Raw genomic sequence first — 23,007 nt, 5'->3', positions numbered from 1 at the left:
GCACAGTATGCCATCCTTATCAGTTAGGAAATGATGAGAATATTCCTAGTACCCAGTTCCCAGAAGCCAGTCAAGGAACACTTTGCAGCAGGTCTTTCTAAGGATAAGCACAGGGGCCACTGTGTTAACTCTTTCCTGCACAGCTGTTAACCAAATTTGCAGAACTTATTTGGTTTTACTAATCTTTTCACAGATGTCATTTTTCTGTTTGAGATCCAGTCCATGATATCACCTTGCAACTATTTGTCATGTTTCCTTCCAGGCTGTGACAGTTCCTCTGTCTATCCTTGTCTTTTATGACCTTGACACTTTTGAAGAGTACTGGTCAGGTATTTTGTAGAATGTCCCTTACTTTGGGTCTGTCTTATGTTTTCTCATGATTACATTGAGCTTGTGCGTTTTGGGGATGAATACCACAGAGGTGATAGGCTCTTCTTGTTGCACCATCTCGGGGGTACATGATATTAACCTTGACTCGGGGTGGGGGTACATGATGTTAATCCTAGGCTAGGGTAGTGTCTGCCAGGATTCTCCACTGTAAACTTAGTATTTCCCTTTTTGTAATTAGTAAATATTTTGCGGGAGATAGTTTGAGACTGTAATTTACTTTTTAGTATAGAAAATCTCAAATATATATATAGAAGTTGACAGAATATTACAGGGGATGCTCAGGTATTTATCAGTTACCATCAACAATTACCAGCTTCTGACTAATCTTATTTCATTTACAGTCTCACTCCCTTTCCAACCTCCATTCTATAGTTTTTTGAAGGAAATCCCAAACAAGATGAGCTTTTTGGATGCTGAGAAAGGATTGGACAATTACCCCTCTCTGTGCATCTTGCATTTTCACTTCTGGATGTCCCTGTTTCCATCTCTTTAACAGCAAAGTTGCATCTGGTCCCTGGAATTAGCAGTAGGTGTCAGTGGCTCATTCATTCCTTGGAGTTTGGCTGCTCAGCTGTGACAGACTGACTTCACTCCCTAGGTAGAGTGCAGTAGAGTATCTAACTTCACTGAGCTTCAGTTTTCTTGATTGTAGATTAGAAAAAGAATACCTAATTTACAGTTGTTGTATGGGTTAAATGAGCTATGTGAAGCTCCAGGACAATACCAGGCAAACTGTCCATTCTCAGCTTAAGTATTACACAGAAGGCACCATGGAGAAAAAGTTTGTTCTTTACTTCATAGGAAGATCACAACCAATATTTCAAATCATTTAAAGTACCTAACTGTACAAATGTACGTCTTTATTCCGTCATACAAGCAGAGACAGTATTGCTTTGGTGGGGAAGTAATTGAGTCAGGAGGCTGGGCACGAGCTTTTGGAGCTTGGAGGGAGCCCTTGCACCCTCCAGCAGCACAGACCTTCCTTCCTTTCTCCGCCGCAGCAGGACATGATGATACTGACTGCTTTAAAGATGAGTGGTACCCACAGGGAGGTCCACATCAGCCCCACTGGAACAGCTAAAACAAAAGAGATGGGTGATGGGAAGTGTTGGTGAGGATGTAGAGAAATTAGAACCCTCATACCTTGATGGTGGGAATGTAAAATGGTGCAGCCACTTTGGAAACAATCTGTTAGCTTCAAAAGGTTAGACATGGAGTTACCATGCTCTTCAACAAGCCCACTCCCAGATATCTACCCAAGAGAAATGGAACATAGGTCCACACAAAAACCTGTGCACACACATCACTATTCACAGTAACCAAACAACCCAAATGTGCATCAGTGGATGAATGGATAAATAAAAATGTGGTCTATTTGTACAATGGAATATTATTAAGCCATAAAAAGGAATGAAGTACTGATATGTGATACAACATGGATGAACCATGAAAACGTTATGCTAAGTGGAAGAAGCCAGACACAAAAGACCACATATTGTATGGTTTCATTTATATGAAATGCCCAGAACAGACAAATCCATAGAGATACAGAGTAAATGAGTGGTTGCCTGGAGTGGGGTGGGGAATTGGGGAGGGATTACTAATGGGTAAGTGGCTTCTTTTTGGGGTGATGAAGATGTTCTGGAATTAGATAGTGATGATGGTTGTATAACTGTGAATACACTAAGACCACTGAATCTTACAGTTTAAAAGGGTGAACTTACGGTATTTGGATCATAACTCAATAAAGCTGTTGTTAAAAAAGATAGGTGGTACAGAAATTTAGAAATGTATGTCAGAAGTAGGTAGGTAGTGTTTAAAAATAAAATGTAATAAACATCTCTTGATGAAAAGGTATTTCCACATCTGGAAGCAGCTGAGAGTAGCTCGACAAACCACATAGAATAGCAGCCCTAACCAAACACAGGTAAATTATGTGGGCAAAGTGCAGAGGGTTTTGAGTTGGGGGCAGAAAGAGGGAGTTGTTGAGATTGGTGGGTCGAGAATTTCCCTATATTTGCCTTCATTTGGGCTATAGGGACATAGCCCGTGTTATAAGGTAGGTTATATGTGCTTTTTAATGACAGGAGACCACATTTCATTCCTCTTTGTCATATCCTGTCCCTGAGCCCTTAGCACAGAACCTGGTTAGCATTCCACAAATGTCAGTTGGAATAAAATGAAGTAATTTTTCTGTCAACATATCCACCATTGGGAGAGGTGAAAAATTGAGAAAATGAATAGAATGTGTTTAACTTATTTTCACACTCATTTTATTGAAGCTCTCTGTAAAAATAAACTCATGTGGATGGTAATTGATTGAGTGCTAATCTCTAAGTAGCAGAGTGTTAAAGTAGATAAGTGCCTCCTACTGTGGAGAAACGGCGAAGTCTGAACCGCTGAGGTGTTTATTTAACACTGGGAAACATTTATTACTCTACACTTGTTTCCATTCACACACAGCATCTATCATACCAGATGTGCCCTGTCTAAACTAGGCATGGTTTGAAAAATGCAATAATCCCTGTATCAGGTGAATTTCTAAGAGAAATAATTTTTCCTTTTTATTTATTGCCTGTTTCTTCAGCCTCTTTTCCTTGTAAAATAAAGCTGAAGTTGTAATTTGACTTAGTGTATTTGACTTACGTGATAATGCTTATGTTAATTTTTGTGTATTTTTCTCAATTAAAAAAAGCTTACAATTAAAATTTGAATATCTCCAAATAAAACTGGAACTTGGGGTCTAATTAACAGTGAGACATCAGCAGCTTTCCCTGCACATTGGTCTGACTCATCCTCCCACTTCATTGATTCAAACTTTGTCTTAGGTGGCCAGTTTGGGGAAGGGGAGCATGGCTTCTGGGAGGGCGTGGCTTTGGAGTCTGATGAACCTGGCTTGAGTCCCGCTTCACCAGTTACTACCTGAGTGACCTTGGGGAAGTTATATGACTTCTCTCTGTTTAGTTTCCTCATCTGAAAAATCAGGAATATTATGCCTACTCAGAATAAGATGAAATCCAAAAACTAAATTCGATACCAGGGAGAGAGCAGGTGCTCAATGAAAACAAACCCCTCCCCCTACAGGTATTACATACAAGGCACATGTGTGCATGAAAGCAAGGATACTCATGCATTCTTGTCCTGCTCATTCTGACCTGGAACCTGCCACATAGTGGCAATAAAGTTCAAGCCACAAACCGCATGGGAAATCAACTCCAGCAGATCACAGCCTGCTGCAGGCATTCTGAGCCAGGAAAAGGTCATCAGAGGGGAGGGTTCTTGAGCAGGCTCACTCGGGAAGTGGGTGTTTTATAGGCCTTTGGTGTGTGCTGTGTATGCTGTCCCTTCGCTGGAAGGCCCTGCCCTGCACATGTGCATGGTCTTCCTTTGCACCCCTGCTTGGATGTCCCCATGGCGGACGTCCCCATGGCAGGGTCGGCTCCTACCATTGTGACACAGCAGACGCTGCCTCCCGCCAGGCACCCTCTGTCCACACCTCTTCCTGGCCTCTGGATTTTGTTTACGGAAACTCAAACTTAACAGAGTCAGCAACTTGTTTACTGCTGTATCCCTCGAGCCTGGGCGAGGCAGGGGCTTAGTAAATCAATGTTTGTTGAAAGAGGGGATGCACTGAGAAGACACATTTAAGGCTGTTTTGATTGTTTCCCCTCAATCCTCTGTTTTTTATTAGAGACTGATCTTTCCAACCTCACTTTCGCCAATGGTGGTTGCACTTAGAGACGAAGCTTGGTGGTTAGGGAAAGAGTTCCAACTTTATATTTCAAGTAATGCTTAGCCAGTAGTTACTTTTGGTCTTTTGGAGCTGTATCAAAAATTCCAGATGGATTAAAGAATTAAATATAAAAACAGAGAAGACAGGAAGTGGAGATTTAGCTATGCTTTTGATGAGATAAGAATTCATAAGTTTAAGGGCAATGAGTGAGATTTTTACATAAGCTTTTAATGACTTTAGATATTTAATGAAAATATTTAAAATAATTAAGAAATTAAGAAAAACCCAGGCCCCCAAAATAAATGACAACCAGCTAAGAACTGGGATTTCCAGAAAAAACAAGACCACCCTGATATACAATGGAATACTACTCAGCCATAAAAAAGAATGAAATAATACAATTTGCGACAACATGGATGCAACTAGAGATTATCATACTAAGTGAAGTTAAGTCAGAAAGAAAAAGACAAATACCAGATGATATCACTTATATGTGGAATCTAAAATATGACACAAATGAACCTATCTAGGAAACAGAAACAGACTCACAGACATAGAGAACAGACTTGTGGTTGGCAAGGGAGAGGGGACTGGGGGAGGGAAGGAATGGGAGTTTGGGATTAGCAGATGCAAAGTATTATATATAGAATGGATAAACAAGTTCCTACTGTATAGCACAGGGAACTATATTCAATATCCTGTGATAAACCATAATGGAAAAGAATATTAAAAAAATGTCTATGTGTATAACTGAGTCACTTTGCTGTACAGCAGAGACTGGCACAACATTGTAAATCAACTATAGTTCAATAAAAAATTAAATTAAATTAAAAAAACAAGCAGGCCCACTCTACTTTGACTAGGGAAACTTGTATGAAGCAACCAGAAGGTGGGCCGCTGATATGCCAGTGTGGGGTGGGAGCTCTGAGAAGCCAGGGCGCCCCAGGAGGTTCTGGGTGGGCGAGCAAAGGAGGGTTGATGCTGGGGCTTTGGCGCTACGGCTCATTGTTTTTCCAAGGCCTCGCCCAAGCTGGCTGGCCTCCCTCAAGTACACACAGATAAAAGTACAAACAACGTGAATCATTGCAGGCTTCTGCGGAACAGGGCTAGTGTGATGAGAGGGCATAGTAAGGAGATGGCGGTTCTCTGTATTTCTCCCACCCCACCTTTGCCTTCTGTCTTCCAGTCTCCAGCTTTGGGATAGGGTGGGACAGGAAGAAAGGTTAAAGAAAGGGAAGGAGAAAATATCTCGAGGATTGTTCATTGTCCCATTCTGGAGTACCGCTGAAGCACCAATGTGGAACTGGAATACTTCGTGTGCCTGGGGTATGAAATGGCAGTTTGGAACAAGAGGTAAACCATCCTGACGAGGCTTTAAGTGAAGTCCCATATTAGTGTGAAGACTTTTAAAAACATCGCTTGGGTCATTTGTAGAGACGTGGATTGATCTAGAGACTGTCATACCGAGTGAAGTAAGTCAGAAAAAGAAAAACAAATATCGTATATTAACGCATATATGTGGAACCTAGAAAAATGGTACAGGTGAACCGGTTTGCAGGGCAGAAATTGAGACACACATGTAGAGGACTAACATATGGACACTAAGGGGGAAAAGTGGCGGTGGGGGTGGTGGTAGTGTGATGAATTGGAGATTGGGATTGACGTGTATACACTAATATGTATAAAATGGCCAAGTGACCTCACTTGGCATGGTTTGTGAGGATGCGGTTCCCACGTGGATGAATTTCAGTTAACATGGTACCATGCAAAGTGGAAATGGCCTATATTAATAAATTAACAAATTTAAGGTAATCAAAGTATGATACCACCAGGAAAAAGTGCGTGGGGTGTGTCTGCATGTGTGCGTGTGTGTGTGTGTGTGTGTGTGTGTGTGGTTTCACGTCCTAGTAAATCTGAGCTCCTTTGCACTGGTTTTCTGATTTCAAAATACGTTAGCCATTTCATGCTCTGGCTCATACCCACCTCATAACTAGAGGTGAGGGAACATGATCCCTAGATGTGGTTTTCTCTTAACTAGGTGATTATTGGTGGCGGGTGCTATTTGGGCATTCATGTATTTTTTTCCTTCTGTTTTTGTTTCTGTTGCCCTGGGGACTGTATTACGGTGCCTGATGATATACTTCCTAGAGCGGGTTATGTTTTAATGCTTTTTCAGTGTGTTAATTGGGTCTGGAATGTTTCAAAGAACTACTATTGGTATAGAATATGTTATTTATGTCTTTCTGACCCATAGAAGCCATGGTATTTACTTGTAATCTGAGGCAGATTCTATTTTAGAAAGTCTCACCTAAGATTATTGCCGTTTGTACGTCTTTTAAAACTAAAGCCATCCACAACCTAAATGCCAGAAGTGCTCTGTCACTTCACAGCACTGTCTAACACTGCAGGAGTCCCACCAGGATGTTCTGGCCTGCCTTTTCTTCCCTGTGCGTAACTCAGAATAGAGTAGTGGTTTCCAACCAGATTAGATCCTTACTTCTCTTTTTTTCTTTAAACAGCTTTTTTTTGAGATACAATTTACATCCTATACAATTCAACACTTAAAGTGTACAATTAATTCAGTGGGTTTTCGTATATTCACACTTGTGCAACCATCACTACAATCAAATGTACAGCATTTTCATTACCCCGGAGAGAAACCCTGTTCCCATTAGCAGTCACTCCTTCCCCCCCGACACCCCGCGTCCCCTGCCCCCTCCCCCCAACCCCTATTCTAGCCCTAAGCAACCACTGTCTACTTTTTTTCCTCTTTAGATTTGCCTAATCTGGACATTTCACATAAATGGAATCATATAACGTGGCCTTTTTTTGTCTGGTTTCTCTCACTTAGTATAAGTGAAAGGTTCATTCATGTTGTACCATGTCCATACCTCTTTTTATAGCAAATATTTTATAATGCCATCTTTAACCTCTTGAAGTTAAGTTCATAGACTATATAAGCAAGCTTCAGATGTAGTTTAAAGAAATCGATATAATATTCCAAGCATAATAAAAAGGAGAAATAAAAAGAAAGTAAAGTAAAATATTATGCATCTTAATATGTGTTCGTATCTGACTGTTCAAGAAAACATGAAGTATTTATTTACATTACAAATTCTTTTTTTAAGATTCTTTTTTTTTTTTTTTTTTTGATGTGGACCATTTTTAAAGTCTTCATTGAATTTGTTGCAATATTGCTTCTGTTTTATGTTTTGGTTTTTTGGCCGCAAGGCATGTGGGATCTTAGCTCCCCGACCAGGGATCGAACCTGCGCCCCCTGCATTGGAAGGCGAAGTCTTAACCACGGGGCTGCCAGGGAAGTCCCCATATAAAGTATTTAGATGTTTGTACCTATACATGAGTATGATCGCTGCTGGATAGACTAATAAAGATGTCTTGCATTGGATAATTCAGACAGCATGAGTGCTGTTGCCTTGGATGACACGATTTTTGGTAATGGGAAACAGCTATGTACTTTGTTTGTACTTTACCCATCCTCTGTTGATTTACATGGCGGTAACATCTTTGGAATAATAAAACTGTACAGAAAGTGCTTTTTGTTTTTATGTAAAAATAAAATTAGGTTCTCATGTCAGATAATTATGAACAGGTTTCACATCTACATGAGTGACCAGAGGGGCATTAAAATTTTGTTTCAGTGGGTGGGAGAGTGGTTGCTCATTGTAGGACAGCATGAGGCCCTGGGCCCTCTGAGAGCTAAATTCTAGTCATTGTGACAAGCAAAAAAAAAAAAAAAAAAAGTTCTGAGATGTCCCCTGCGGGCAGTCCTGCACCCATACATGACCCCTTCTCTGGGGTCTACCTGGTGACATTGGCTTCATCAATGCAATATCTCTAAGCTTTCTTTTCCCTCCTTGAACTGTTCAAATTATTGGCCGTATTCTCATAGACAGGAGGGAAGCCGGTACCTTCTTCATGCATGGGGAGAAGGGGCTACTCTTGGTCTGATTCTCCGCGCCCACCCCAACCCTGCAATCCCCTACGCCTCAAGATCCTGCTTAAGTTCCACTTCTGTTCTGAGATGTTGCGTTGTCCGAGCGATCCCAAGACGTCACTGCTTCTGCAGAGCTCTGAGGCTGTTTTTTTTTTTACTGTCATCAGGGTTTGGCATTACCCTTTGTTACCCCTATGAGAGGTTTTTACATCCTGGGCTGTGCTACAGTTAGACCCAAGGAGGGTAAGAGATATTCCTTTTTTTGTCATGTGGGAGGGAGGCAGGCATTTCAGGGGAGGTTTAAAGGTAGAGCTTGTGTGTGCCCAGACCTCCAAGCCCATTCTGAAATAGACGTGTCTTAGGAAAGAACGCATATGGAAAGTTGAAGCTCTGGGGATTTTTTTCTCTTAGAACTGTTCATGCTTACATGCCCTCTTGGAAAGATGTTTTGCCCTAGTTAGAAGATGACTGTATTTTAGGACATTTTCAATTCTCATTAACCGTGAGAATCTTGCAGCGATGGTGTGCACCGTGTCCTAGAAAGCCAAAGAATGTGTAAGAAAGTTGTGCTTGTGTTTGAAAGTTAGAGAATTCGTGCTTTTCCTCTCTTCCTTTCTTTCCCTCCCTTTCTTCTGCCCTTCTCTGTCCCAGAAGTTATTTAAGGCAATTTATAAGTATGCTATCAGTGTATGCAATAGAATCTATCAGATCCTGAATTAAAATTGGGAGGGACAAAAGGAGAAGCAATGGTAGAGATAGAGTGGTTGGGGAAAAATATTGAAAGCAGTGGTAGGAATGAATAAAAATGATGCACAAAAATAAAGACTTAGATGTCTGTAACTGAGGTTGGCCCCTTTGTAGAAGGCACTTGTTGTGTACCAGGACTTGGATGGGGTCTCAAGGCCACAGGGGATGACTTAAACAGGTTGTAGAGGGAAACTTAACCAGCTGAAGTTCAGGTCCCGCATCCTTCTGGTACTTGTTAGAGAGGTGTCCCTGGCACCGTGCTGGAAGGAAGTGGGTATATGTCCTGGGGAAGGACTCTGTTTCCCTCTTGCTTACTTCGTAAAGACAAGTGAAAGCTCTTGTCAGTGGGACAGCAGATAGCCTGGCACCGAGCTGCAGGACCGGGGTTATGGCTATTTACAGATGTTGTCTCCGGCACACAGGAGGCTGGGGGTGGCCCTTTCTACCAGGAGAGGAGTCCTCTGGTTTCAGAGGAAGCTGAGAGAAGGGATGAACCCCCCCCGCCCCAGTCCCATGTGACTTGTAGCCCAGATAATCCAGAGGAGCTCATGGGTAATTTTCTGATAACCCTATTTGTCACAGTTATAAAGTTTTTCCTTAAAATGACTAACAGCAAAGGGTAAAATCTGCTCTGTTGAACTAGTTGCAGATGAAAAATGGAAACACTTAGAGAAAATAGAATTATTCTTCTGGTCTTCATGAAAGAATGCTGCATGAGGATGAATAGCACCCTCAGGAGCATCGTTACTTAGGAACACTGACGAGTTTCATGGGTGGCACTGTGGTACATAATGTTAGCTTCAGAAACTCTTTAAAATTCACCTAGGAATCAATACCGAAAAATGTGGTAAATCTAGTTTTACCTTTTCTACTTTTTCATATACATGTTTCTGAAATGTAGAAGGCTCTTAACCTAATTGTTGAAGTATCTTGCTTTACTCCGTAGCAGGTTTTCTTTTACGGAGGGTGGAGGTGAGGTGTGGTACAAAAAGGCTTTTGCTAAGAGAAAATACAGCCAGTTTCGGGGCACCTGGTTCCCAGCCCACCCATCACCCCCTGGCCATAGGACTGTACCCCTCAGTCCCGCACATCCCCTCTGGGAAAAGGGCAGTGGGGGACCTGCCGACACCCGGATGTGCTGGGAGGAGTGTCCTGAGAAGTCACCTTCTGCCCATTCCCCTGATTCCTGGCCAGCCTGGGGAATCCGACCACCCCACGCTGGGGGACTCATTGGAGTTGCAGGTGAAGGGACATAGAAAACACAGTAAGAACATTTGAGGGCGAGCATTCAACCACGACTTTCATAGTTGTTGACCAATGGTGCCCTGCTGTTCCCCTGTCCCAAAATCTCCAGAGGTGGCCACAGACAAAACCCACCCCAAGGGCATCTGTCCCTTTTCTGTGCCCTTCCATGAGGAAGGGAGCTAGGAGGACCCGGGACCTAAAGGCTCAGGGCGCTGAGGAGAGGCATGTGCGTGTGTCCCCTCTCTTGTGCAGCGTGGACCTTCCCGAGTTCATGCTCAGTCTCTGGGACGGGGCTTCCTGGGTCGCCCCTGCAAGCCTGGGGAGGGTCAGGAGTGCTGAGGTTCAGGGTGGAGAGCCGTCTCCTCTATTCTCCCCAACTCCTCGGCTAGGGCAGGGTTTCTGCAGCACAGAGCTCCACCTGTGCTACAGGCTGCTAAATGCTAAAGGCAAGGTCCCACGAAGGGGTGAGCTGACCTGGGTCACCACTGCGTCATCCTTTTGGCCACTCTTTTCTCCAAGTCCCTTCATTGCCCTGAGAGAGGATACATAGGTATTGAAATGTACACAGGAATGTTAAGGTGCAAATCCACATCTGACTCACTTTTTAATATATTTATAGAAAGAAAAAAGTTAAGCCTCTAACGGTGATGCTACAGGAGAGCTGCTGCCGCCATATAAATATTTTCTGAAAAGTAATAGGAAATTGACCAACTTTCCCATTTTCTTCCCATCTCTGCTCTCCCCACCTCACCTCTCCCACTAGACCCATTTTAGGGATGGGTGTTGAGCATGAAGAGAAGAAAGTGAAAGGAACAAAATCAGGTGTAAAACTGTGTGAGATGTACTGAGAAAGAAAGAGTGAAACAAGGTAGCTTTTTCATAGGGTAAGCAAACTTCAGGGCTGCGGACGTTTTGCATCAAAGCCATCTCTCCCTGAGTTTTAACTTTTACTTTGTGTCAGAAACTACTGAGTTTTTTACATGTTAAGACTTAGGTGACTTAAGCAGAGAAGAAATGTGTTGGAGGCTGATGTTGGGTAACTCAGAGAATTAAGGAGAAGGTTGGAGGATGGAGCTGGGAAAGCTAGTTAGAGATTGAAGGCAGACCGAGCCAGGTAGATCTAGTCTCAGGTAGAGTCTGGGGAGATTCTCCTGGGCACCCCCTACCCCCCACTCCCCTTGGGCGCAGGGGTTCTAGCCTGTTGGTCTGGGCAAGTCTCTGGCTTCCTCCCACCCAGGTGCCCCCAGGGGTTCCATCTCCACCCACTGGAAGGAGGTGCAGAGGCTTGGCCAAAAGCTGCCACACTCATTCTTTTCTGTTGGACCCTGATGAGATTCTGATTATGTTTAATGAATAGAAAAATGAACCAAATTTAACAGATTTTTAAAACTTTTTGAAATAAGTAAAATTTATTTGAACATGCACATATGTTCCTGTATGATCTCTTTATAAACAATGTACACGTTAAGCCTATTGGCACATAATTATTGATTAATTGGTCTCAGACAAAAAGGTCTTTTCCAGGTATGTTACTGAGACCCTGTGGTTCTCTAAGTGGGTATTATCCTCCCCAAACTGGGCATGTAACAAACTACTTTATAGTTCCAACATTTTCTGGGTCATTGTTAGAATAACATCGCTTAAATGGAATTTATTCACAGTGCTGTTATATCAATATATGCTTTATTATTTTAGGATTAAATTTCCGCGTATAACAAGAATGTTGTTATTGTCTTCAGAGGGGATTTTATTATTACCATTCTAGAATGGACCTTTTATTCCTTCACCATCTCCATTTTCTCCTTCATTAACTAAGAAGCAAATTAGACTTGCATTTAGCCGATGTCTGCCAAATGTTATTTTTAGAAGCCTTCTCACTTCTTTCTCACTCCCTCGGGATTTCTTCTTTCTTTCCTTAACTGTGTTTTGCCCTCTCAATCATTGCAATCAAAATCAGTGCTCTCCCCATATTAGTTCAATATGTAAAATCTATTGTTTATTTGCTTTTGGCCTAGGAAAGGCCTTGCTAAGCCTAAAAATCCAAGGAAAAATGCTAAAAGAAAAAGATAGGTTTCTGTAGAGTAATAAATTTCTGTATGTCAAGAAACACTGTGAAATAGGTGACCAATGGAGAAAAAATATTTGGAACAATAAATAGGAATCAAAGGGTTAATATTTTCAATACACAAAAAGTTTTACGTTGCAAAATGGGTAAAGGAAGTGAGCAGTCCATTCCCAGTGGAAGCAGTCAGGTGACCAGTAAAAGTGTGGGAAAACATCTGAATATCATTATTAATAAAAGTGGGAAAATATATAATTTTTGGCACCCTAAACTGTGAGCAAAGGTGTGGGTAAAAGGGTACTCTCACAGTGCTGGCGCAGAATTAATACAACCTTTCTGGCGTGAATTGTGTGACACATGCTTTAAAATGTGCATCTATTTTGATATGATCATTCAGTTTGTAGGAATTTGAACCAAGAAGACACAGTGGGCACAAAGATATGCATGTCTGAGTGTTCACTGCTCTGCTGTGTAAAATCCGGAAAAACAGAGACTGTTTCAGTGTCTAATAATAGGAAGTTAAATTTTATATCCGCTTGATTAACGGTACAGTTGTTAGAACTATTTGTATATCTGTTAAGAACAATAAACCCCGTAAAAACAGATGAAAAAACAATACCCCGAGTATGACCCAATTTTTGTTTTAAAAAAGTAAAGAAATCAGCTTTGTGCGTACATTGAAAGAAGGCGAGAAAAGTTTACCAGAGTATATTCAAGGCAGTGCTCTGTGGGGAATGGAATTACGGGAGGACTCCCACCCCACCCCAGCCCCACCTTGTGATTTTTCTGAATTTTAAAGAATTTCTTCTGTGAATATGTATTGCTGCTGTCAACAGGAAGAAAAAACAAATCCTATTGAAAGAACTAGAGTGTCAGTGTTTTAGGCATATGGAATATTAGGAAGAGGATTCTCTTTATGCTGGTTTTTTCTTTCTAGCTCAGTGACATTCCAATTCTTTGGAGTTTCAACCCAAGGGTTATTTTGGTTTTACAATTTACCATATGCAATATTTTAAATAAAAATTACTTTTGAGACATTAAAAAATTGAGGTACTTTAGATATCAATTACTTAGCTTAATATGCAATTCTAGCAAATTGAGACCCATTAGTAGGATAGTGAATGAGATGCTGTTTATACTTACCATAAGAAAGTATAAATATATATATATATAAAGATATTGGTATTTACTGTTAATGCTTACTGTAACTTTCTGTGCTGATGTTGTTAGCACGATGAAATTCCTTTTAAATGATTCATAGAAATGAGTTTGTACTAGATCTTGATTTCAGTGTGCTGCTATGATACCAGCTCTTATTTCTTTATTGGTCACTTTTTATACTATGTCCTATGCTAAACCCTTGAGTTTTTAGAAAAAGGAAATTTTGCCCTCCAAACTTTTATTTTGATATTAAAAAGATTTTCAGCATCTGGTGCTGTTTGTATATTCTGAACCCCAGGTAGTTTTTCTTAAGGTTTCTGCCTGAAGCTTTTCAATGATAAAACGATGGTAATTTGTTGCAAATGAGAAAAATACAATCATTTTATATTGTGGCAGTGGTGGTGTTCCCAACATCACTATTTACAAAAGGGAGATTTTAAAATTAGTTTAAGCTGGATAGTTGAAACAGTGAGCCAAATGAATTAGATTTTTGTGTTTTTGAAAAGGCTGCAAAGATTGTGAGAGCTGTTCTTATAATGGCCTTTTGAAAATCCCCTTGCGTGCTGGACGAGGGATGAGCGGACAGCTCTAAATCTGGCATTGTTGGACCAGTCGAGCAAAGACGGGTTTATTGACAGGAATGTTGCTGAAGAACCACATGAGTTGAGCTGTTTGCTTTCAGATTTAGCCGATGTTTAGACAAGCAGAACTCTTTATTCTTGCTCAGACCTGAGTGAGCTGAGCCTCAAGGTTGAAAAGTAAAAAGGGAACACAAGAAAGAGTTCTTTCTCAACTTAGATTTCTGTGGGTTATATTGACTTTCCTTCAGAATTTTCTTCGTTCTTAGTATTATTTCTTCCCATCCTGCTCCCAAAAGGATTTCTTTTCTTAGAACTTAAGTGCATACTTTCGTTATCCACTCTTTTTTGTTTCACTAAAAACAAAGCAAGGACAACATCAATAACTCAAAAACTGAACAGACCTTCCCCCAAATAAACAAACAAATAGAAACTCAAGAGAACTGTGTCTCCCCTGACCCCTGCCTTGGGAACACAGCTCAAAGCCCCTAGGAGTGCCTTGGTGGAGATCCTGCAGGTCTCAGAAGAAGGCCAGAAACTCAACATTTACTGACTGCCTACTATGTGTCAACAGTTAACGCTTTGGAAGGTGGCAGTATTCCCATTTTATAGATGAGGAAACAAACCTTGAGGTCCCTCAGCTAGAAAGTACAGAATTTGAATTTGAACCTAGGTCTGCCTAAGCTTGCTTTTTTTGGTCTCTCTGTCTCTCTCTATATAAAGAGAATAAAACAGTGGTGTGGGCCACCAAAAAAGTTGCCGTCTCTCTGAGCTCATGGGAAAGAAGGTAGGTCAGGTTTATTTCTTATTCCCATCAAAGCAGGCCATTTTGGGGCTTCTTGGACATTTATATCTACTTAATGACCCTAAAAATCAAACTATTAAACTTTCAGCTTAAAAAAAATTACCTATTAATGTTTGGGGTGGAAACCCTGCCTGTTCGCTGACCTTGCACCTCCCTCTGAGTCTCACTCCACCCCGTGCCAGCCTTTGAGCAGGAAAGGAGCCTTGGTCTTTGAAGCACTGCCTAGAATTTCCTGGGAGGGCCTTCCTCATATTATCTCTGACTGGCGTGAGCTTTTCTTCCCGAGGGACAATTAAGGGTGGTGAAGATGCCTATAGTAGAAATAGCAAGTTCCCTTGGTTGCAATGTCAGCGATGCTCAGACCACTGTTAAATTACAGATCATAGTACTGACCCTTCTGGAGGTGATGCTTGCCCTTGTTCATTCTGGTTATTGGTCACCTCCCTGGGAACCTGCAGCAGTGGACCCCCTTTGCAGGGAGCTGAGTAGCAGGCGGTGAGGGTGGAGGGGAAAGGGGAGGAGACCGAACGAGTCATCATGAAAGAAGAGGTGTGCAGTTAATGCCTTGAACAGAAAGTTTGTTGCCAGTTTAAAAAAAATCACAATCAAAATGGGCAAAAGTTGTTATTAAACCCATTTCCTGTGTTTAAAAAAAAATTGTGGTTGAAGAAAATAGAAGCATAAAAAATCAAGTCCATGTAAGCTTGAAAAGAAACCTGCAGTGGTGGATTTGCACATCGGCCTTAATTGGCCCAATTGACCTTCTCTGCTGTATTTACAATTGCCTTAAAATTGTAAGCAGATGTTTGAAACCCCTTCTTTAATAGGTCTGCAACATCTGTTTCACCAACGCTTCTGCCCACCAAAGCAGTCGTAATTAGGGAGCACCTAATGCATACATCTTTCCTTATGGACCCAATCGATCGGATTTCTCCCTGAGGTATTAAAGTCAACCCTTATTCTTGCTTTTATTTGAATACACTTTGTATTATATTTTCTTACACAGAAGAGCAGTATGCCAGCCCAGTTAAAACAAAAAACAAAAAAACGAAACTAAGATAGTTATTCTCCATAATGAATTTTTAAAATTGTGTCTATATAGTTACTAGTAATGGGTGAAAAATGTTTGAGTATATAATTGTAAACCCTTGAAAATGTGTGAAAGCTTTTGTCCTTTCCTGCTGCTTTTGTGTTCTCAAATGGGTGTTTCCTGCAAAACCAGCAGAGTGAAATGTGGAAATCTTAAAAGCTGGGAAGGAGCATTATTTATTTTATTTTATTTTTTAATTAATAGCCTTTAATTCTTAGAGCAGTTTTAGGTTCATAGAAAAACTGAACAGAAGGTACAGAGTTCCCATAATATTCCCTCTCCTTCTCCTGCCTGTCCTAGCTCTCCCGTGATTAACATGTTGGTATGCTGCATTTGTTACAATTGATGAACCTGTATCAACTGATACATTATTATAGTTATAAGTACATCATTTACATTAGGGCTCACTCTTTGTGTTGTACATTCTGTGGGTTTGGACAAATCTCTCTTGACGTGTATCTACCATTACAGTATCTTACAGAATAGTTTAATTGCCTTAAAAAAATCCCCTGTGTTCCACTGATGGGAGGGAGTATCATTGACTGAAATATTCTTTTATGATGATATGTTTACTTTAAAAAGAAATTGTTTCTCGTGTATAATGGTCCAAAGAAATAGTCATTTTGATGCCTTAGAATTGAATGTATAAAATTTCAGAGAACAATTTTTTTATGTGCTTTATTTTTAAAATAATATTTCAGATACCGTATAAATTTTACTAAGGTTGATATGGTATGATGTACACCTAATAATTAGAAAATCCTGTAAATTGCTAACTTTCATTTCAGTTGCTTACACATAAATGATTCTTTTAAGGATTAATTTCTTTAAAATTGTATCTTTAATGTGGACACTTATTTTAAATGACTTGAGTGAGGTAAGATATATTTAATGGAAAGAGTTTGATGTCAGTAAATTCATTTCAGCTCTGTTTCCTGAGGTGTGTCTTTTACCTGAAGATTCCTCCCATATAGATGATAGCTACAGTCTAGAAGAGAAGAACTATGCCAGGGAAAAGCACCCAGTTTCAAATATGTGAAAAGCAACAGAGAAATGCCAGCCTTAGCACTGAGTGAAGAAATCATGGGTGGGAGAGGGAGTTGCATCTGACCCATGTACCCTCTTGACAAGTGGTTAGCCTGATAGAGGTCTGTGGCCTTCAGGGCCAGGGATTAGAGTGGTTGGGCTGTCCTGGGTACATGGCCTTGGGCAGGGCACAGACTTCTTGTTTTTGTCAGCAGTAGAGGTAGAGTTTTTAAAAAAAGTTTTAGTGAAGTTTAATATGTATACAGAAAAGTGTATATATCCTAAGGGTACAACATTTGAATTTTTACAGATTAAACTAGTGCATGTCACCAGATCAAGAAATAGAGCCGTCTTGTACCCCGGAGGCACCCGTTAGGGTCCCTTCTGGTCACTGTCCTCCTCTGAGGGGCACGGTCCTGCCTGCTCGCACCATCTCAGTTCTGCCTGTTACTGTACTTGATAGAAATGGAAACATACACGATGGACTCTTTTGTGTCCATCTGCGTCACTGCATGGCCTAGTTTGTTCATCCTTAATACTCCATCTGATGAATACTCCACAATTTGCTTGTCTGTTCTAGTATTGATAAGCATTCAGGTTGTCTCTGGTTTGGGGCTTTTATGAATAGTGCTGTTATAAACAGTCTGGTTCTTTCGGTGAACATATGTAATCATTTCTGTAGAGTATATTCCTAGGAGCAGACTTGCTGTGTTGTAAGGTATGCATATGTCAACCTGAGTAGTTTTTTACTCAGCCTGACAAACTGATTTCCAGCCAGCCATGTATGAGAGTTCGGGGTCAGCAGACTTTCAAGAATGGCACTCACATTCTTACTTGATGACCCTGTGTTACCAACAACAAGCATTTCTAGGGTGCCCAGCCTAACCTGTAGCTATGGAACAGAGACAAGGCAACTAAGGGGCACAACTAACATTTGTAATTGCCCACCCTGGGCCAGGCATTGTGCCTATTGCTTTCACATGGGTTAGTGCACAAGAACCATAAATTGTATTATCCCCATTTTACAGATGAGAAGACTGCAACTGAGATGATGTAATTTGTGCAAGGTCTTAAAGGCAGTAGTAGATTTGGGTCTACTAAAGACAGGCCCCAAACGAGAGCCCTGTGTTCTTAGCTGCCATATTGTATAGCCCTTGCCTTTGTAGTCATATAGGCACTGACTAAATCCTCTTGATTTCCAAAGAAGCTGCATTCTATGACTTCTAGATAACGTGATGGAGGCCATTAACTTTATCCTCCTACATAATATTTTACTGTTATTGTAAATAATCCTAATAGTAAATAATGTACTGATGGTTTGGGACTATTTATTATCAAACTTTAATGAACTCTAGATCGTTACACACATTATAAATTGTTCCTAATATTTGGACAATGGCTTATTTTTTTGTTTGTTTTGTTTGTAGATGGAACAATGACAGCAAAAGCCAACAGAATACACTTTGTTGATGCATTCAATCCATTAAAATTTAATTTAAGCCAACTGAGTGTAAATATTTTTGGCAAATTAAGAAACACCTTTAATTTATGGCAGTATGATGGAATATAAATAAATGCCTCCCAGACTTTTTTTGTGGTGTGTGCCCAAGTCTTTCTCACTTTTTTACTGAGATATAATTCACATACTATAAAATTAACCCTCCTTAAACAGTTTTATCTTTCTGTTGCTTCCCCATCCCTCTCTGAAAATGAAAATCTTAATAGATTTTTAAAAATGAAATTACAAATTTAATCTAAAAGCAATATTGTAATATAGCCTATATTTCTTTCTCATCATTTAGCAGCATTATTTTATAATCTCCTCCTATCTTTACCGTGATGACAAGTCACTACTTTTTAAAATATTTATTTATTTATTTATTTATTTATTTATTTATTTTCGGCTGCGTCAGGTCTAAGTTGAGGCACGTGGGATCTTTCGTTGTGGTGCACAGGCTCAGTAATTGTGGCGCATGGGCTCTCTAGTTGTGGTGCACAGGCTCAGTAGTTGCAGCAAGCGGGCTTAGTTGCCCTGCAGCACGTGGGATCTTAGTTCCCCGACCAGGGATGGAACCTGCGTCCCTGGCATTGGAAGGCAGATTCTTAACCACTGGACCACCAGGGAAGTCCCACTACTTAGTTTTAATTTTAAAATATATGAGACATTTATCATTTCTGCATATCATAATTTCACTATATGCAATCTAAAAATACTTTAAAGGAAATTATCAATATTAATCAATTATATCTTAATATGCTAAGATTCAGATGAAAAAAATTTTTGATATTAGAATATTTTTCCATGGAGGGTATTTTTCAAGTTTTCATCAATAGTTATGGAAGCAATATTGATTCAACAGTAAAGGTAGACTGAATTTATTTTTAATATCTACCCACTTGTTCTAGAGATAGGTAATTTTTATATTTGGGACTAGTAATTTTTACCTTAAACCAAATTTAAGTGTTGGACAATGTGCCTACCTCAGTTCTATGATTATGTAAAGGTTAGTGACGGAATTTATACTAGGGTTAGTAAATCTATAAGATTATACAGGTTTCTTAAATCAATCTGGGCGTACTTTCTCTGTTTATGAGCTATTTAAGATCCATCCTTAACCTTTTACAGTAATGGAGTCCTACTGAAGATGAGAGTTTGTTTATATTTTGAGTGTTTCCCACCCCCCCTTGAAAGCACTTCTAAAGTTGTGCTAGCAAATTACAAGTGGACCATTTATAAGCTAAATAACACTTTTGGTTTTCAGTAGTCTTGGCATTCAGTAAAATAAATTTTACCTTTACAGTTTATCATTCAAGTTAGTAAGCATTTTGAGTTTTACTTGTGTTAATGTAGTTAGGTTGGAAAACACTTACGTTGCAAAACATCCTTACAGGTCAGTATTTGGGTATGAGGAGTCTCCTTGTATCTTAAAACATTGTGAAAATTTGAAAAACATGCACGTGAGATATTAATAGTGAACTGTACCATCTTCCTGTGAACTTTTGACTTAGATCTTTTCTGTGATGTGTCTATTAATTTCCTTTGCCCACATTTTGAGCATTGCCTTTGAAGATCTTCTATCTTGTCATGCACGTCTTGTCCTCTTAGGCGTTCAGTGGTCCCCTGATGCCATCTGTTCTCTTACAGTTGTTTCTTCCCTGAGCAGCTACCTATCTCTTCTACCCCCTTTTTTAAAAATTGAAGTATAGTTGATTTATAATGTTAGTTTCAGGTTGGAGCATAGTGATTCAGTGTTTTTACGGATTATACTCCATTAAAACTTATTACAAAATAATGGCTATAGTTTCCTGTGCTATACAATATATCTTTGTTACTTACCTTTTTTATACATAGTAGTTTGTATCTCTTAATCCCATACCCCTAATTTTCCCCTCCCCACTTCCCTCTCTCCTTTGGTAACCACTAGTTTGTTTTCTATATCTGAGTCTGGTTTTTCTTTTATGTCCTTTTGAGAATTGCACTCTATAATAAAGCTGAAGTGTGGTTGTATTTCTATATAAGAAGAAAAGCAAATTCTCACAAAATAATGAGTCATTAAAATGTGTGTGAGAGAGATTTTAGAGTCAGGCATCTTCCCAACCTGCTTCCTAACATGTGAATCTAAGGAAGATGGTCAACAATTTCAGATTTATTTCTGAAAGAGCCATCTGCCTTTGACTGAAACAAGCTTTCTCCCTTTTAATCCATATTTACTAAAGCAATACTGAAAAATGTGTCTTTCTTTTTTTTTTTTCTTTTTCTTGAAGTGAACATGCTAATTCTGTCCATCAACCTCTTGTGTCTTTTCAGCTATGGGTATTTGCACAGTATTGAACATGTGAAGCAATGCCTATGTTCAATCTTATTTAATATAACTATAGAGACCAAATGCTTAGATTGCTCTAAAGATGTGAAGTTGGTCCCCATTACTGTTTAAGTAATGTTAGAAATGAGAATAGTTTATCTGTGTATCTGGAATGTATTAGTTTCTTGTGGCTGCTGAAACCAATGACCGCAAACTGGGTGGCTTAAAACAATAGAAAATTATTCTCTCACAGTTCTGGAGGCCAGAAGTCCATCATCAGGGTGTCGGCAGGGCCACGCTTCCTCTGGAGGTTCTGGGGGAGGATCTCTGCATCTTCCAGCCTCTGGTAGTTCCTGGCGTTCTATGGCTTGTAGAGTTATCATTCCAGTCTCTGCCTTTGTCTTCATGTGACCTTCTCCTCTGTGTCTGTATCTTCTTCCGTCTGTCTCAAAAGGACATATATCATTGGATTTAGAGCCCGCCCTGAGAATCATACCTCAAGATCTTTAATTACATCTCCAAAGACCCTTTTTCCAAGTAAGAAAACATTCCCAAGGTCTGGGTATCAGGACATGGACATATATTTGTGGGGAGGGAGGGCCATGATTAACCCACTACTAAAGGAAGGAAAACTTGCATTACCAAGAAGCTGACAGCAGGAAGGGAGATGGAATATCACTGGCCAGTTTCCTGGGAGGGCGGAGGCTTGCATCCTGGCACTGGTGCGCGGAGAACTCAGGCATGTCTTCCACTGCAGCTTTGAAATGAAACTACCGCCTAGGTTACACAAGTCAACTAAAAATGGGATGAAATGACCTAAAAATAGTTCTGAGTAATCTCTGGCTTTAAAATTGGACCAGATTCCCATGTTACTTTAAAAGGGTGGAAAGAAAAACTTGGAAAACTGTCAACTGCATAAATGGTCATTACCTAAGGATTATTCAGATTTTGGCTTTGTTTCAGGAAACATATTCATTTTGTTTTCAATTTATATTTTGTTGCTATTCCCTCACCCTGACCCCACACCCCCCAGTGTAAGAGATTGGTTAGCTGCGCAGCATGTCAGGGTTTTAACAGGGGCTGGGCTGTACTGAGCCCATGAAGACAAAAGGGGCTTTTTCATTATCGAGCTTGACACAAGGTTCCTGATCGCAGCTGACTCACACATTGCTCTAAAATTATACTTTTATGAAAAACCAACTCTTCCAGTGTGTAAAAATTACCACTCATTTCTTCCCATTTGACCGCTGTGGATCTTACTAATGTTTGCTCTTCTATGGAGTAACATTACTGGGAAAGAATTTTTTTTTTAAAGAAAAACAAGTATCATTCCATTTCTGCTGATAACTTTGTGTGTTTGAGAGTAAGGAGTTGTGATACTAGCACCCACTAGATAAGTTAAACATTAATGCCCTCTTGATTGATGGAGTTTTTTTTTTTTTTTTTTTTTGCTGGGATTTATAATTCAGCCTCAGCCTCTTTCATTCCGTTTGGACTTTTCCTGACGTGGACATGGCCAAGATGCTGTCTTTTGTGTTGTATTTTTAAATGTCTAAAGTTTGTTACAATTTGTATTTGGGTGGATTTTGAGTTATGTACCAGAGGTTTCTATTTACAAAAGATCCTCAGATTATAAAAATTTGTGTAACATAATGCACAGTTTTTGTAATGATTTAGGTCTTCACAAAACCTTTATTTTTAAATTTTTATTATTTATTATTTATTTATTTATTTATTTTATGGCTGTGTTGGGTCTTCGTTGCTGCACGCGGGCTTTCTCTAGTTGCGGCGAGTGGGGGCTACTCTTCCTTGCAGTGTGCGGGGCTTCTCTTTGTTGTGGCTTCTCTTGTTGTGGAGCACGGGCTCTAGGTGCGTGGGCTTCAGTAGTTGTCGCACGTGGGCTCAGTAGTTGTGGCTCGCGAGCTCTAGAGCGCAGGCTCAGTAGTTGTGGCGCACGGGCTTAGTTGCTCCGTGGCATGTGGGATCTTCCCGGACCAGGGCTTGAACCCGTGTCCCCTGCATTGGCAGGCGGATTCTTAACCACTGCACCACGAGGGAAGCCCACAGAACCTTTATAAATAGCTTTCTGAACAATAAGCATAGCAAATCCCAGCGCTAAGAACTTCAAGGTCCATCCAGTTTGTGTACACTTATCACCATTCCACAAACATTTTTGGTATAGTTCCTACTACTTGAGAAAAAAATGCTTAGCTCATTCCTTAACACTTAATGCCTTTTTTTTTCTTTTTTTTTTTTTAGCACCTGGATTTTCACTGAACTAGTAAGCAAAATAGTATTCTTATCTTAGCCTCAGGGTGAGCATAGTTCTTGATCCTGTTTTGCAATGGGAGAAGCAGATTAATTTGCCTGGATAGAAGGCTTGCCTGTGGAGAACTGTCAGCCCCTCTGAGC

The 23,007-nt window shown here is 40.2% G+C and overlaps 1 protein-coding gene and 1 long non-coding RNA gene across 3 annotated transcripts in view; one reads left to right on the top strand and one right to left on the bottom strand.

The window, feature by feature from the left end:
* HLCS (holocarboxylase synthetase) overlaps positions 1 to 23,007 on the top strand; it is a 196,586-nt gene that overhangs the window by 92,637 nt on the left and 80,942 nt on the right. The gene's annotated exons all lie outside the window — the stretch shown is intronic.
* Positions 1,204 to 21,347, bottom strand: LOC130708113 (uncharacterized). Its single transcript, XR_009008170.1, has 3 exons — positions 21,238 to 21,347; positions 20,847 to 21,037; positions 1,204 to 1,467 (listed from the first exon to the last, which is right to left on the bottom strand). It is a non-coding gene; the product is annotated as an uncharacterized LOC130708113 (long non-coding RNA).

Source organism: Balaenoptera acutorostrata, chromosome 4 (genome assembly GCF_949987535.1).
Source record: "Balaenoptera acutorostrata chromosome 4, mBalAcu1.1, whole genome shotgun sequence".
Classification (NCBI taxonomy): domain Eukaryota; kingdom Metazoa; phylum Chordata; class Mammalia; order Artiodactyla; family Balaenopteridae; genus Balaenoptera; species Balaenoptera acutorostrata.
This window is presented reverse-complemented; position numbering and strand designations above follow the sequence as displayed.